Below are 13,093 nucleotides of genomic sequence, written 5' to 3'. Positions count from 1 at the left end.
CATCCACAGATCCCCCCCCATAACAGTGTCATCCACAGATCCCCTCCATAACAGTGTCATCCACAGATCCCCCCCCCCCATAACAGTGTCATCCACAGATCCCCCCCCATAACAGTGCCATCCACAGATCCCCCATAAGTGTGTCATCCACAGATCCCCCATAATAGTGTCATCCACAGACCACCATTAGTTCAAAACCCACCAAAAGCACACCTTTTGGTTCAAAATATATTTTTTCTTATTTTCCTCCTCAAAAACCTAGGTGCGTCTTATAGGGTGAAAAATACGGTATATTACCTTATATTGCTGCTGCTGACTATGGTGTTCTTTAAAAAGTTCCTGTTTATTCAGTGTTCGGAAAATCTTATTTTAATGAACACATGTTCTTATATGTTCTTATATCTATTCTATTTATCTGTTCTGTGCAGTGCTATTAAGAAAATGGCAAGTTTTGTATTTTGTACTTTTGCAGTTGTGCAAATATCTTATTTAATTTAGTAAAAGAGGTTTTATTTTGAAAAACACTGTCCATTTCAGTTCTGGAGTTTAGCATAACTACATTTCAGCATCATCAGTAATTTGTGTGTGATTTTGCCTTGAAAATCCAAGCAAATAGACCTCTAGCACAATTCCCTTAAAATATCGCATCACATATCGTTATCGCAATTTTTAGGGCCCTAAACGCAATCGCACAAAATTCCCGTATCGTGCAGCCCTAGCCTAGGAAGAGACTTTGGCACTTATGAAGCACCAGAGCCTCTTCATGCAGAAAAAATAAATAAAACTAAAATGGAGGGGGGGGGGGGGGGGGGGGCCGAATAAAATATCGACCAATAAGTCCACCCAGCAATATCCCCTAATAAGAGCAACACGACTATATGAAGGGAGGGCAGGGCGCTAGGTCCAGGTCTTCTTAACACTGCAGGTAGCTAATGGCAATGTCCTTTCTTTTAACCGCCTCCGGACCGCCTAACGCAGGATCGCGTTCCGGAGGCGGCAGCCCTGCGCACAGTCACGCATATATGCGTCATCTCGCGTTCACAGGATCGGAAGGTAAGCGAGTGAATCTCCAGCCTGCCAGCGGCGATCGTTCGCTGACAGGCTGGAGATGTGATTTTTTTAACCCCTATCAGGTATATTAGACGCTGTTTTGATAACAGCGTCTAATATACCTGCTACCTGGTCCTCTGGTGGTCCCCTTTGTTTGGATCGACCACCAGAGGACACAGGTAGCTCAGTAATAAGTAGCACCAAACACCACTACACTACACCCCCCCCTGTCACTTTTTAACCCCTTATTCACCCCTGATCACCCCATATATAGTCTCCCTGATCACCCCCCTGTCATTGATCACCCCCCTGTAAGGCTGCATTCAGATGTCCGTATGTTTTTTACGGATCCACGGATACATGGATTGGATCTGCAAAACACATACGGACATCTGAATGGAGCCTTATAGGGGGGTGATCAATGACAGGGGGGTGATCACCCCATATAGACTCCCTGATCACCCCCCTGTAAGGCTCCATTCAGACATTTTTTTGGCCCAAGTTAGCGGAAATTTTTTTTTTTTTCTTACAATGTCTCATATTCCACTAACTTGTGTCAAAAAATAAAATCTCACATGAACTCACCATACCCCTCACAGAATCCAAATGCATAAAAATGTTTAGACGTTTATATTCCAGACTTATTCTCACGCTTTAGGGCCCCTAAAATGCCAGGGCAGTATAACTACCCCACAAGTGACCCCATTTTGGAAAGAAGACACCCCAAGGTATTCCGTGACGGGCATGGCGAGTTTCTAGAATTTTTTATTTTTTGTCACAAGTTAGTGGAATATGATGATTTTTTATTATTTTTTTTCTTACAAAGTCTCATATTCCACTAACTTGTGACAAAAAATAAAAACTTCCATGAACTCACTATGCCCATCACGAAATACCTGGGGGTGTCTTCTTTCCAAAATGGGGTCACTTGTGGGGTAGTTATACTGCCCTGGCATTTTAGGGGCCGAATGCGTGAGAAGTAGTTTGAAATCAAAATCTTTAAAAAATGGCCGGTGAAATCCGAAAGGTGCTCTTTGGAATATGGGCCCCTTTGCCCACCTAGGCTGCAAAAAAGTGTCACACATCTGGTATCTCCGTACTCAGGAGAAGTTGGGCAATGTGTTTTGGGGTGTCATTTTACATATACCCATGCTGGGTGAGAGAAATATCTTGGCAAAAGACAACTTTTCCCATTTTTTTATACAAAGTTGGCATTTGACCAAGATATTTATCTCACCCAGCATGGGTATATGTAAAATGACACCCCAAAACACATTCCTCAACTTCTCCTGAGTACGGAGATACCAGATGTGTGACACTTTTTTGCAGCCTAGGTGGGCAAAGGGGCCCACATTCCAAAGAGCACCTTTCGGATTTCACCGGCCATTTTTTACAGATTTTGATTTCAAACTACTTCACACGCATTTGGGCCCCTAAAATGCCAGGGCAGTATAACTACCCCACAAGTGACTTCATTTTGGAAAGAAGACACCCCAAGGTATTTCATGATGGGCATAGTGAGTTCATGGAAGTTTTTATTTTTTGTCACAAGTTAGTGGAATATGAGACTTTGTAAGAAAAAACAAAACAAAACAAAAAAAACATCATTTTCCGCTAACTTGTGACAAAAAAATAAAAAGTTCTATGAACTCACTATGCCCATCAGCGAATACCTTAGGGTGTCTACTTTCCGAAATGGGGTCATTTGTGGGGTGTTTCTACTGTCTGGCCATTGTAGAACCTCAGGAAACATGACAGGTGCTCAGAAAGTCAGAGCTGCTTCAAAAAGTGGAAATTCCCATTTTTGTACCATAGTTTGTAAACGCTATAACTTTTACCCAAACCATTTTTTTTTTACCCAAACATTTTTTTTTATAAAAAGACATGTAGAACAATAAATTTTGAGAAAAATGTATATATGGATGTCGTTTTTTTTGCAAAATTTTACAACTGAAAGTGAAAAATGTCATTTTTTTGCAAAAAAATCGTTAAATTTCGATTAATAACAAAAAAAGTAAAAATGGCAGCAGCAATCAAATACCACCAAATGAAAGCTCTATTAGTGAGAAGAAAAGGAGGTAAAATTAATTTGGGTGGTAAGTTGCATGACCGAGCAATAAACGGTGAAAGTAGTGTAGGTCAGAAGTGTAAAAAGTGGCCTGGTCATTAAGGGTGTTTAAGCTAGGGGGGCTGAAGTGGTTAAACCCACAGGTTTCCCGCCTAAGAAGGCTTCATCCAATCAGCTGAAGATCATCTTCCCGCTGCTGGACAACTGGACCAATGGACAGCTGACCCAAGAGAACTTGTCACCAGGCAGAAGAAGCATCTGAACCACCTGAAACCGGATTTAACCTCAGGTAAGCCCTGCAGAAAACAACAAGAGAGGCGAGGGGGAGGGAGAACACCACACACCACCAAAACAATAAAACCACCAATACAAGGTAACCCAAACCAAGTTACCGTGTTACCAGGCGTCCCCCAAGCTATCCGCTCTGGGGGGCACTCAAATTACCAATAGTGCCCCCTACTTGTGATCCTAGTAGGTGTGTCCTCCATTTTATGCCCAATAATAGTAATGCCCCCCCACAGCACCCCCATTAGAAATGCCCCAAAGGGCTGTCAGTAGTGATAAAGCTTCCCAAAGTGCCCCTAGTAGTTATAATGCCCCCTAAAGTACTGACAGTAGTAATGAGGCCCCTCTATAAGGGCTTCCTGTAATAAGGCCACTCTATAGTGTACCCAAAAGTAATAAAGCCCTTCTAAAGTACTGCAATAGTAATAAGGACCCTATATAGTGCTCCCAGGAGTAATAAGGCCCCTCTACAGTACCCACAGTAGTAATAATGCCCCTCTAGAGTACCCACAGTGGTAATAATGCCCCTCTAGAGTAGCCTCAATAGTAATTAGGCCCCTCTACAGTACACCTAATAGTAATGTGCCCCCTCTATAGTGCTCCCAATAGTAATAAAGCCCCTCTACAGTACCCTCAATAGTAATCGGGCCCCTGTACAGTGTCTCCAGTAGTAATAAGGTTCCTCCATAAGTTCCCCCTGTAGAGCACCAGTAGTAATAATGCCCCCCTATATTGCCCCACTAATTATAAGGCCCTCCTGTAGTGTCCCCAGGCCCTTATAATGCCTCCCCCCCCCCAGCAGTATATTCCCCCCAAAGTGGAAAAAAATAATACTGAGGCCCACTCCATGCTTCCGTCTTCTGGCTGCAGTGGCCCACTGCAGGTTGTTACGATGAAGTAATTGCACCACCAGAGACCTGGCACAGGAGGCCACAACGATGTAATCACCTCAAAACCACTTTGGTTGCCTCAGATTTACAATGGGGGAAGGGAACCACTGGCAGATTCAGTTGCATTTGAGGCGGACACTATGTTCGGGGCAGGGCCTTGGATGTTTTGGCCTAGCGAGGCCCCTGGAGAGGGTGGCCCACTCCAGCACTTGCAGGGGCCTTTGACCGATGGGAAGTTCAGTCCTGCGTCTATAGACCGATGGGTCACAGCATTATACAGGGGCAGATTTATAAGATATGGTGCAAATGAAAAGTGGAATTGGTTTATGTGGGCAACTGCCCCCGTTTTCCAGGTTGTGATTTTCTTCTAGAAGATACCCATTAATCTAGTGTCAAACATGCAGTAGGTTTTATTCTGGAGATTTTTTTTTAAATCATTTTAAATTTTTCGTGCGTCCTTTTTGCAGCCATTTTTTGTTGCCTGTTACTTCAGCAGAAAAAAAAAAAAGTTTCCGAGGTTGCATGGAAGTCTATGGAAAATATAAAAAACAGGACAAGTGGGCATTTTTTTTTTTGTAGTGGAGTTTTTCATTTTTTTTTTTAAACCATGCAAAATTTTTGGTCCAATTAAGCTCTACAAATGAAGCGATCACAGGGGTACACATACTGTCCTCTATATAAAAAAAATAAAGACAGAAACACCAGGTGCTAATATACACTATATGGGCAAGAAAAAGTGTAAAAAAAAAAGTGTAAAATAAAAAATACAAAAATGATGATTACTCACCGGTAATTGGATTTTAAAGAACCCATGACAGCACCACGAGAGAGAGGATCCGCCCTCACAGACAGGAAACCTGCAGAATAAAAGGGTGGACACTCCTCTCAATTTAGTGTGATATCCAAGCATCTGCCTACATAATGTTTAGATGATCAATAATAATTCTGGAAAATCTAATTACCAGTGAGTAATCATCATTTTCCCCTTCACCCACGACAGCACCACAAGTGATTTTCCAGAGGAAATAATTAGGGTGGGAGAGCAGAAAGAAGCACCTTTTCCCCAAAGGAAGATGAATTCAAATTAAGCCGATAGTGCTTAAAAAAGGTTGAAGGAGAAGACCAGGTAGCTGCTCTGCAAATATCCTCTATGGGGACTGAGGATCTCTCTGCCCAGGAGGTGGCAACTGCCCTGGTAGAATGTGCTCTGAGACCCACCGGAGGAGATAAGCCAGATGAAGAGTAGGCCAAAGAAATGGCAGAAACAATCCATCTAGCAATGGGACTTTTAGTGGCCGCCTTTCCCTTATTCACTCCTTGAGAGGATAAAGAGTGAAGAAGATTTTCGCCAACTCTCAGTGCGAGATAACCAAAGCTCTTCTTACATCTAAGCAATGAAGAGATTTTTCTTCTTCCGACCTTGGGTTCTTAAAAAAGGTAGGAAGAACAATATCCTAGTACCTATGAAAACTGGAAGACACTTTTGGAAGAAAAGCTGGATCTGGACGAATAAACACTTTATCTTCCAAAATAGTGGTGTATAGAGGATTAATAGATATGGCATGAATCTCATTAACCCTGTGAGCAGATGTTACCGCTATTAGAAGGCATAATTTTAGGGTGAGACACTTAATGGAGCTGGTATCCAATGGTTCAAATGGTGGTTGAGTCAAAAACCTTTAAAACTATGTTTAGGTCCCAAGGAGGGGATCTATGGGAGGTTATCGGAGTGGATCTGGCTACTGCTCTAAAGAACCTCGACACCCACGGGCACCCTGCAATCTATTGATCCAATAAAGCAGAAAGAGCCAAAACTTGACCTTTTAAAAAGGTACTACCTGCCAGGCCTAGTTCTAATCCTTTCTGGAGAAATTCTAAAACTAAAATGAATGGGAGCAGAAGAGGGAATTTCTTCAACCTGGATACCTGAAAATTCCAAGAATCTTTGCCAAATCCTAGCATAAATGGCCATAGTCACCTTTTTTTCTACTCTTAAGAAGAGTAGAGATCAAGGCATCAGAAAATCTCTTTCTACCTAATAAGTACCTTTCAAGTTCCAGGCAGTTAGATGTAAGTTTTTTATATCGGAGTGTAAAACTGGACCCTGGTTCAAAAGGTTCCGGACCTCTGGAAGCACTCAAGGATTCGAGACCGACATGATCCAAAGCCACGTGAACCATGATCTCTTCGGGCAAACGGGGCTATGAGTATAACCCTCGCGCCATCCTCCCTCATCTTTCTTAGCACTCTTGGAATCAAAGGGAGGGGAGGAAAGGCGTAGGCTAGGGAAAAATTCCAGGTCTGGAGAAAGGCATATATCCCACAAGGGAACCCCGCTGAATCTAGAGAAAAGAATTTCTGAACCTTCCTGTTCTGGAAAGTAGCAAAAGGGTCTATTACTGGCTGGCCCCAGAGAGCAGTTATTTTCTTTAAAATGGACTGGTTCAGACTCCATTCGCCCCGAGATAGAAAATGGTGACTCAAAGTCTGCCTGTCCATTTTCCACCCCCTTGATATGCACTGCTGAGATTGAGGCACACTATTTTTCTGCTAATAGGAGGATCTTCTGGGCCTCCTGCATCAGAATTCTGCACCTTGTACCCCCTTGCCTGTTCAGATAAGAGACCACCATTTTGTTGTCTGTCATAATCCTGAGATTTTTTCCTCTTATTCTTGGAAGGACCGACCTCATAGCTAGACCTACTGCTGTTAGTTCTTTTAGGTTGGAGGATCCCCTTTTCTGGGCGTCCCTCCAACGACCCTGCATGGAAATTTCCTGAATATGAGCCTCCCACCCCCAGGGGCTCACATCGGTTGTTAGACAAATAAGGTCTTCTAACCTCCATGGAACTCCCTGAACCAAGTTCTTTCTTTCTAACCACCACTCCAGGCTCAGGAGAGTCTGGTCTGAGATTCTTATTTTTAGATCTAGGGAGTTGTTCTTTTGCCAGAAAGAATGTATTTCCCACTGGAGAACCCTTAAGTGAAGTTGTGCCCATTTTACCGCCGGGATACAAGACGTGAGGGACCCCAAAATAGACATTCCCTTCCTCATACAGACCACTGGGTTTCTGGTTAGATCTATAATTCCGTCCTGAATCTGAATGACCTGGAGTGGTGGTTAGAAAGAAAGAACTTGGTTCAGGGAGTTCCATGGAGGTTAGAAGACCTTATTTGTCTAACAACCGATGTGAGCCCCTGGGGGTGGGAGGCTCATATTCAGGAAATTTCCATGCAGGGTCGTTGGAGGGACGCCCAGAAAAGGGGATCCTCCAACCTAAAAGAACTAACAGCAGTAGGTCTAGCTATGAGGTCGGTCCTTCCAAGAATAAGAGGAAAAAATCTCAGGATTATGACAGACAACAAAATGGTGGTCTCTTATCTAGAGAGAGTTCAGAGAAGAGCTACTAAACTAGTACATGGATTGCAGGATAAAACTTACCAGGAAAGGTTAAAGGACCTTAATATGTATAGCTTGGAAGAAAGAAGAGACAGAGGGGATATGATAGAAACTTTTAAATACATAAAGGGAATCAACTCGGTAAAGGAAGAGAGCATATTTAAAAGAAGAAAAACTACCACAAGAGGACACAGTTTTAAATTAGAGGGGCAAAGGTTTAAAAGTAATATAAGGAAGTATTACTTTACTGAGAGAGTAGTGGATGCATGGAATAGCCTTCCTGCAGAAGTGGTAGCTGCAAATACAGTGAAGGGGTTTAAGCATGCATAGGATAGGCATAAGGCCATCCTTCATATAAGATAGGGCCAGGGGCTATCCATAGTATTCAGTATATTAGGCAGACTAGATGGGCCAAATGGTTCTTATCTGCCGACACATTCTATGTTTCTATGTTTCTTCCGGCAACATGCATTTCTGGGAAGAAGAGTCTAGGATCAAACCCAAAAAAGTCTGAATTGTGGTAGGACGTGGTTTTGATTTTTCTAGATTTAAGACCCAGCTTAACTGGTCCAGAATTTCTGATGCTGCTGCGACCGATCTTCCACAGGCTTCTTCTGTTTTCCCACTATTAAAAAATCATCCAGGTATGGTATAAAAAGAATATCTTTTTCTCTTATATGAGCTGCCATTTCTGCTATTATTTTTGTAAAGGCCAAATGGAAGCGCTTGAAACTGAAGATGTTGTAATTGTCCTCCTATTCTGACTGCGACTCTTAAGAATCTTTGATGACCGGGGAAGATTGAAACGTGATAGTATGCGTCTCTGAGCTCAAGTACTGCCATGAAACAGTGAGGAGGAAGGTGGTTTATTACCGATCTTATAGTGTCCATTTTTTATTTATTTTTTGCCGAAGAAACCGGTTTAACTTCTTTAAGTTTATTATTGTTCTGAAGGAGCCATTTACTAAAAACAGGGGAGAGTAAAATCCCTTGCATTCTTCTCCTTTTGGTACAGGAACTAAAACTGATTTTTTGACTAATTTTAGTACTCCATCGCAGAACTTCCTTGACCCGAAGTCTGATCTTTTGTGATCAAGAATCTTACTGGAGGGACCATATGAAATTCTAGTTTTAAACAGGTGAGGATGGTGTCTAGAATCCATGAGCTGGCAGAGATCTGGGACCAGGAGGGGAAGAAAAAAAATAAATTTAATCTGCCCCCCCCCCCCCCCCCACCTGACTTCTGGCATCATTGCTGATCCCGTTTCTTTTGGTTTCCAAAGGGCTGGCTGAAAAAATAATTTCTACCCTTTCTTTGGTTTCTAAATCTATCCTCCCTTTATTTTTTTTTCTCTCTTTCCTGACTATTCCTAAAAGGGACGGCTAAATTTATTCCTCGAAGAGAAGAAACCCTAGGAATTTTTTCTTTTTATCCGCAGCTTTTTATAGTAGATCATCAAACACCGGCCCAAAAAGGTATTCCTCCTTCAAATGGAACACCGCATAGCTTATTTTTTGATGGGAAGTCACCCACCCAGTTTTTTAACCAAAGTGCTCTACGGGCAGAATTTGGTCGCCAATCTAACAGAATCGACCGAAGTATCAGCCAAAAAATCCGCTGCTTTTTCATAGTGGGCAAGGATGCTAAAATCTCTTCTCTGGGACATTAATTGATTTTCCAGCTCAGAGAGCCAGACCATAAGTGAGTGGGCTGTACATGTTGAGGCTATACTCTGCCTGAATGAAGAGGTAGATGCTTCTCAGGCTCCTTTTAAAAAGGGACGTTTTCCTCGAGACTTTAGATTTAGCTACATCGATCCTGGGCGCCTTTATCCCAAGTAGCACAGTCGTCTTCTTAAAAAGTAAGGAAGAAATAGGGATCTATTTCGAAACGCGGCTGGAATCGAGGGGATATTCATAAAGAGTCCGAAATTTGAAGCATGGCCATGCAATACTGAAAGAGACCTAGGAAATTATCCTCTGAAACGAATGTAAGCAAACCGACAGGTGGTCGATTTTATTAACGGCTGGCTACCGATAATAATCCATGATCACAAGATCGAAGCTTCACCACGATTTTAGCCGCGATTGACAGTCTGTACTATAGAAACAGCTCATCTCGCGATAATTGAAGCAATCTTACAGAGATCCGATTTTATGACGTCAGTTAAGCAACTACACTTTACTGCTTAAAATTTGACTAAACTGACACCAAGGTAAGCGCTCTTAGACGTGGGACGCCACAGAGCTGCGCAAAAGTGAGTACCCTACTCATCACAGTTGAAGACTGTTTGCTATCCATTTTTCCTATTCATTACTTGGATAGTGTGTGCAATCGATTTTGCTTACTAGACATTATTAATTCCCCTCAACAACTTGCATTGTATGGACTTTGAGTCAATCTACCTATTACCTCATCCATCCAACTATTATGTGCATGTATGCTTTTATGTTTTATTAAATTGCACTATTTTACCATACTATACTGGTTCTCTGCGTGAACACTTATATGTTTGCGTGCCGGTCCAATACTATTAAAATTTTACTGTTTTGAAGGGGTGATTCTATTTTGGACATTGGCACCAATCCGTGTATCTAGTGAGTGAGCCGTCCCATTTCTAGTCATTCTTCTTAAAAAGGGATATTTTCGCTTAAGGTTTTTTGAAATATAAACTTTTCTGTTAGGTTTCTTCCACTCTCCTTTAATTAAGGCGGATACATTTTTATGTACCGGGAAGGTGCTGTGGTGTCGAGACTCTAGACTCCCAAACATAATATCCTGAATTAACTTACCGTAGGTTCTTTTACTTCAATGCCCATAGTAGATCTTACGGCTTTCAAAAGTCTATCCGTATATTCTATTGAAAAACATGGTTTACCACTAATCTCACCTTCCTCAGAAGATAGGGATGAATATTCAGAAAGACAATATAATGAGGAACGCATTTCATCTTCCTCAGAATCAGATGAAACGAGCTCCTGTGCCGTCTCTAGTCGCCTCAACTTTGGTTCTCTTGCCCCGGCAACTTTTTTGGAGAATAGAGAGGAATTAACTTCAGATCGGACCAATGCCTGCAGACACTTATAAAACGACAGTGATTCCTCAACCACTGTCCTATCAATAGAGCTCTGAAAACATTCTCTTCTCCAACTCAGGTGTTAACACAGCTTTACAAAGGCCACACTCATCCTTTTTTGAGACAACCTTCCTAGGCTTTGTCTGAAAACATATTTAAGTATAAGGGCATCAGAAGGGTAGCAGCAACATGCCCTAGAGCACTTACCCCTCGCAGGTACCAGGGCTGGAGGAACTCCAGAGTCTTCTGTGTGTTCCTCCTCCATGTTCCTCACCGAACCGCCAAACCAGAGCTCTGATTAGGATGCAGTCCTCCTGTTTACCGAGCGCCCTTCTCATAAGCTCTCTGTGATGACGTCACCGCGCTGTTTGCAGGATGCAATATGGGCCTGGCCAGCACACAGTCGTGTGCATGAGTCCTTAGCCTAGTTTGCCTCACCGTATTCTGACCTCAGCGTTATTTTCCAGCCTGAACTCCACTCCTGTGACAGGACCTTAAATTTTTTTCCTTTAGTATAGGGCTCTGCTCTAATCCATAAGAAACATCCAGAGGAAAAAAAAAAATTTAAGTGTAGTGACCAACTTGTTTGGGGCCTTAGTTTTGGGATACGCATACCTTACTAAATAGCTTTTATTAACTTTTTTTTGGGAAGGGGGGGGGGGGAATAGGTAAAAACAGCAATACTGCCACTGAGTTTTTACGTTATGAATTTTTGCAGTGTATGGGATAAATTACATGATTGTGGGTTGTTACAGACATGGCAATACCAGAATGTGCGGACAGAATTTTATCCATTGAAAAGAAATTTTTTTCAGTGGAAAAGGGTGTATTTTTTAACTTGTTTTATTAAATTTAAAAATAAAAAACTTTTTTTTAAACTATTAATCCCACTAGGAGACTTTTACAAGCTCTCTTTTGATCACTTCTATAATACACTGTACTAAGCAGTACAGTGTATTATACTGTCAGTGCATACTAATAGACACCAGCAGGCCTCGCCAGCCAGTTGGACATACACTGCAGGCAGTCCTGAGGCCTTCGCTAGGCCCCAGGCTGCCATGCTTAGACATAGGCCCCGTTGTCTCCCAAATGGGGTGCCAGTGTGCAATGAACTGCACCCCCCCCCCCCCCTTCCCCATCCCCACCACCATTCAGAAGCCACTGAGCCAAATGAACAAACAGGACACCGGATGTATTATTTAGAAAATATATTTCGTATCGCCGCTGTATAAACATACAAGTTCACATTTTTATTTTTCTTGTATTACAATAGAAATAATACTTGGAAGACGGCTGAAAAACAAAAAAAAAACAAAAGCGCCAGCAAAAAGAAAAAACAGTGAGGGGAGAATTTTTTTTTGTTTTTAAACAAAAAAATGTAAATTGAAGTTACAACATGCACATATACAACAGAATCATCGTACAATGACACAATTTCATCTCAAATTAAAATAGAAAAAAAATTACCCAGTTTAAAAATGGCGTGAAGGCGACGGTTAGTGTTTGGATGAGATTGTGGTGTCTATATACAGATTTAAAAAAAATAATAAAAACAAAAACAAACGAATTTGATTTAATAACATAGAAAAGATGCTTTTTTTTTTTTAGAGACCGGTGAATAAAATTTGTCACATTTGCAGATTTGTGTCTGACTGTCTCGTAATAAAATTTGTGCGTTAAAATTGACAAAAAAATTAAATAAAAAAAAGAAGAGCACCATCCTCCCCTTCCTAGAGGCAACTAGCTGCATTATTACATTGCCGACAGAGGAACACCGGTCCATGGACAGATGCAGTGTCTCAAAGCATAACATTTTTGTAACTTCCACAAACAGCACCTTTCCTGTCCTGAGGTTGTGTCTGGCATTGCAGCTCAGCTCCATCGAAAAGAATGGGGTGGTGCTGCAATACCACAAGCAACCTGTGGACAGGTGTGGCGCTGTCTTAGGAGATAAGTAGCCATGTTTTCCTATAATCCTGGACAACCCTCTAACTTTTTATTTTTTTTGTCTCGTTCCCGAGTAACATTACAATGGACAAAGCACAGACCATCCTTAGATACAAAAGTGTTAAGTGCTTTAGGTTTTTTTTTGGAGTAAATTGGATATTAAACACTTAGCCATTTTCGTAAAAGCTAGAAGAAAAAATTCTCCCAAACCATAAAAAATTTAAGTCTAACCAAAGTCAACTGAGATCTTGAATCTTTGTCAAAAATAAAAAATGTACCAAGTGTCCATATGCAATTTTTACTCCAAACTAGTGCATCACAAAATGGTCTGGGGAACGGGAATCGACAATCTGGGAAGGAAATATCAGCTGCCAGA

This window comes from Bufo bufo, chromosome 4 (genome assembly GCF_905171765.1).
Source record: "Bufo bufo chromosome 4, aBufBuf1.1, whole genome shotgun sequence".
Classification (NCBI taxonomy): Eukaryota; Metazoa; Chordata; class Amphibia; order Anura; family Bufonidae; genus Bufo; species Bufo bufo.
The sequence above is the reverse complement of the archived record's forward strand: the minus strand, read 5'-3'. Positions refer to the sequence as shown.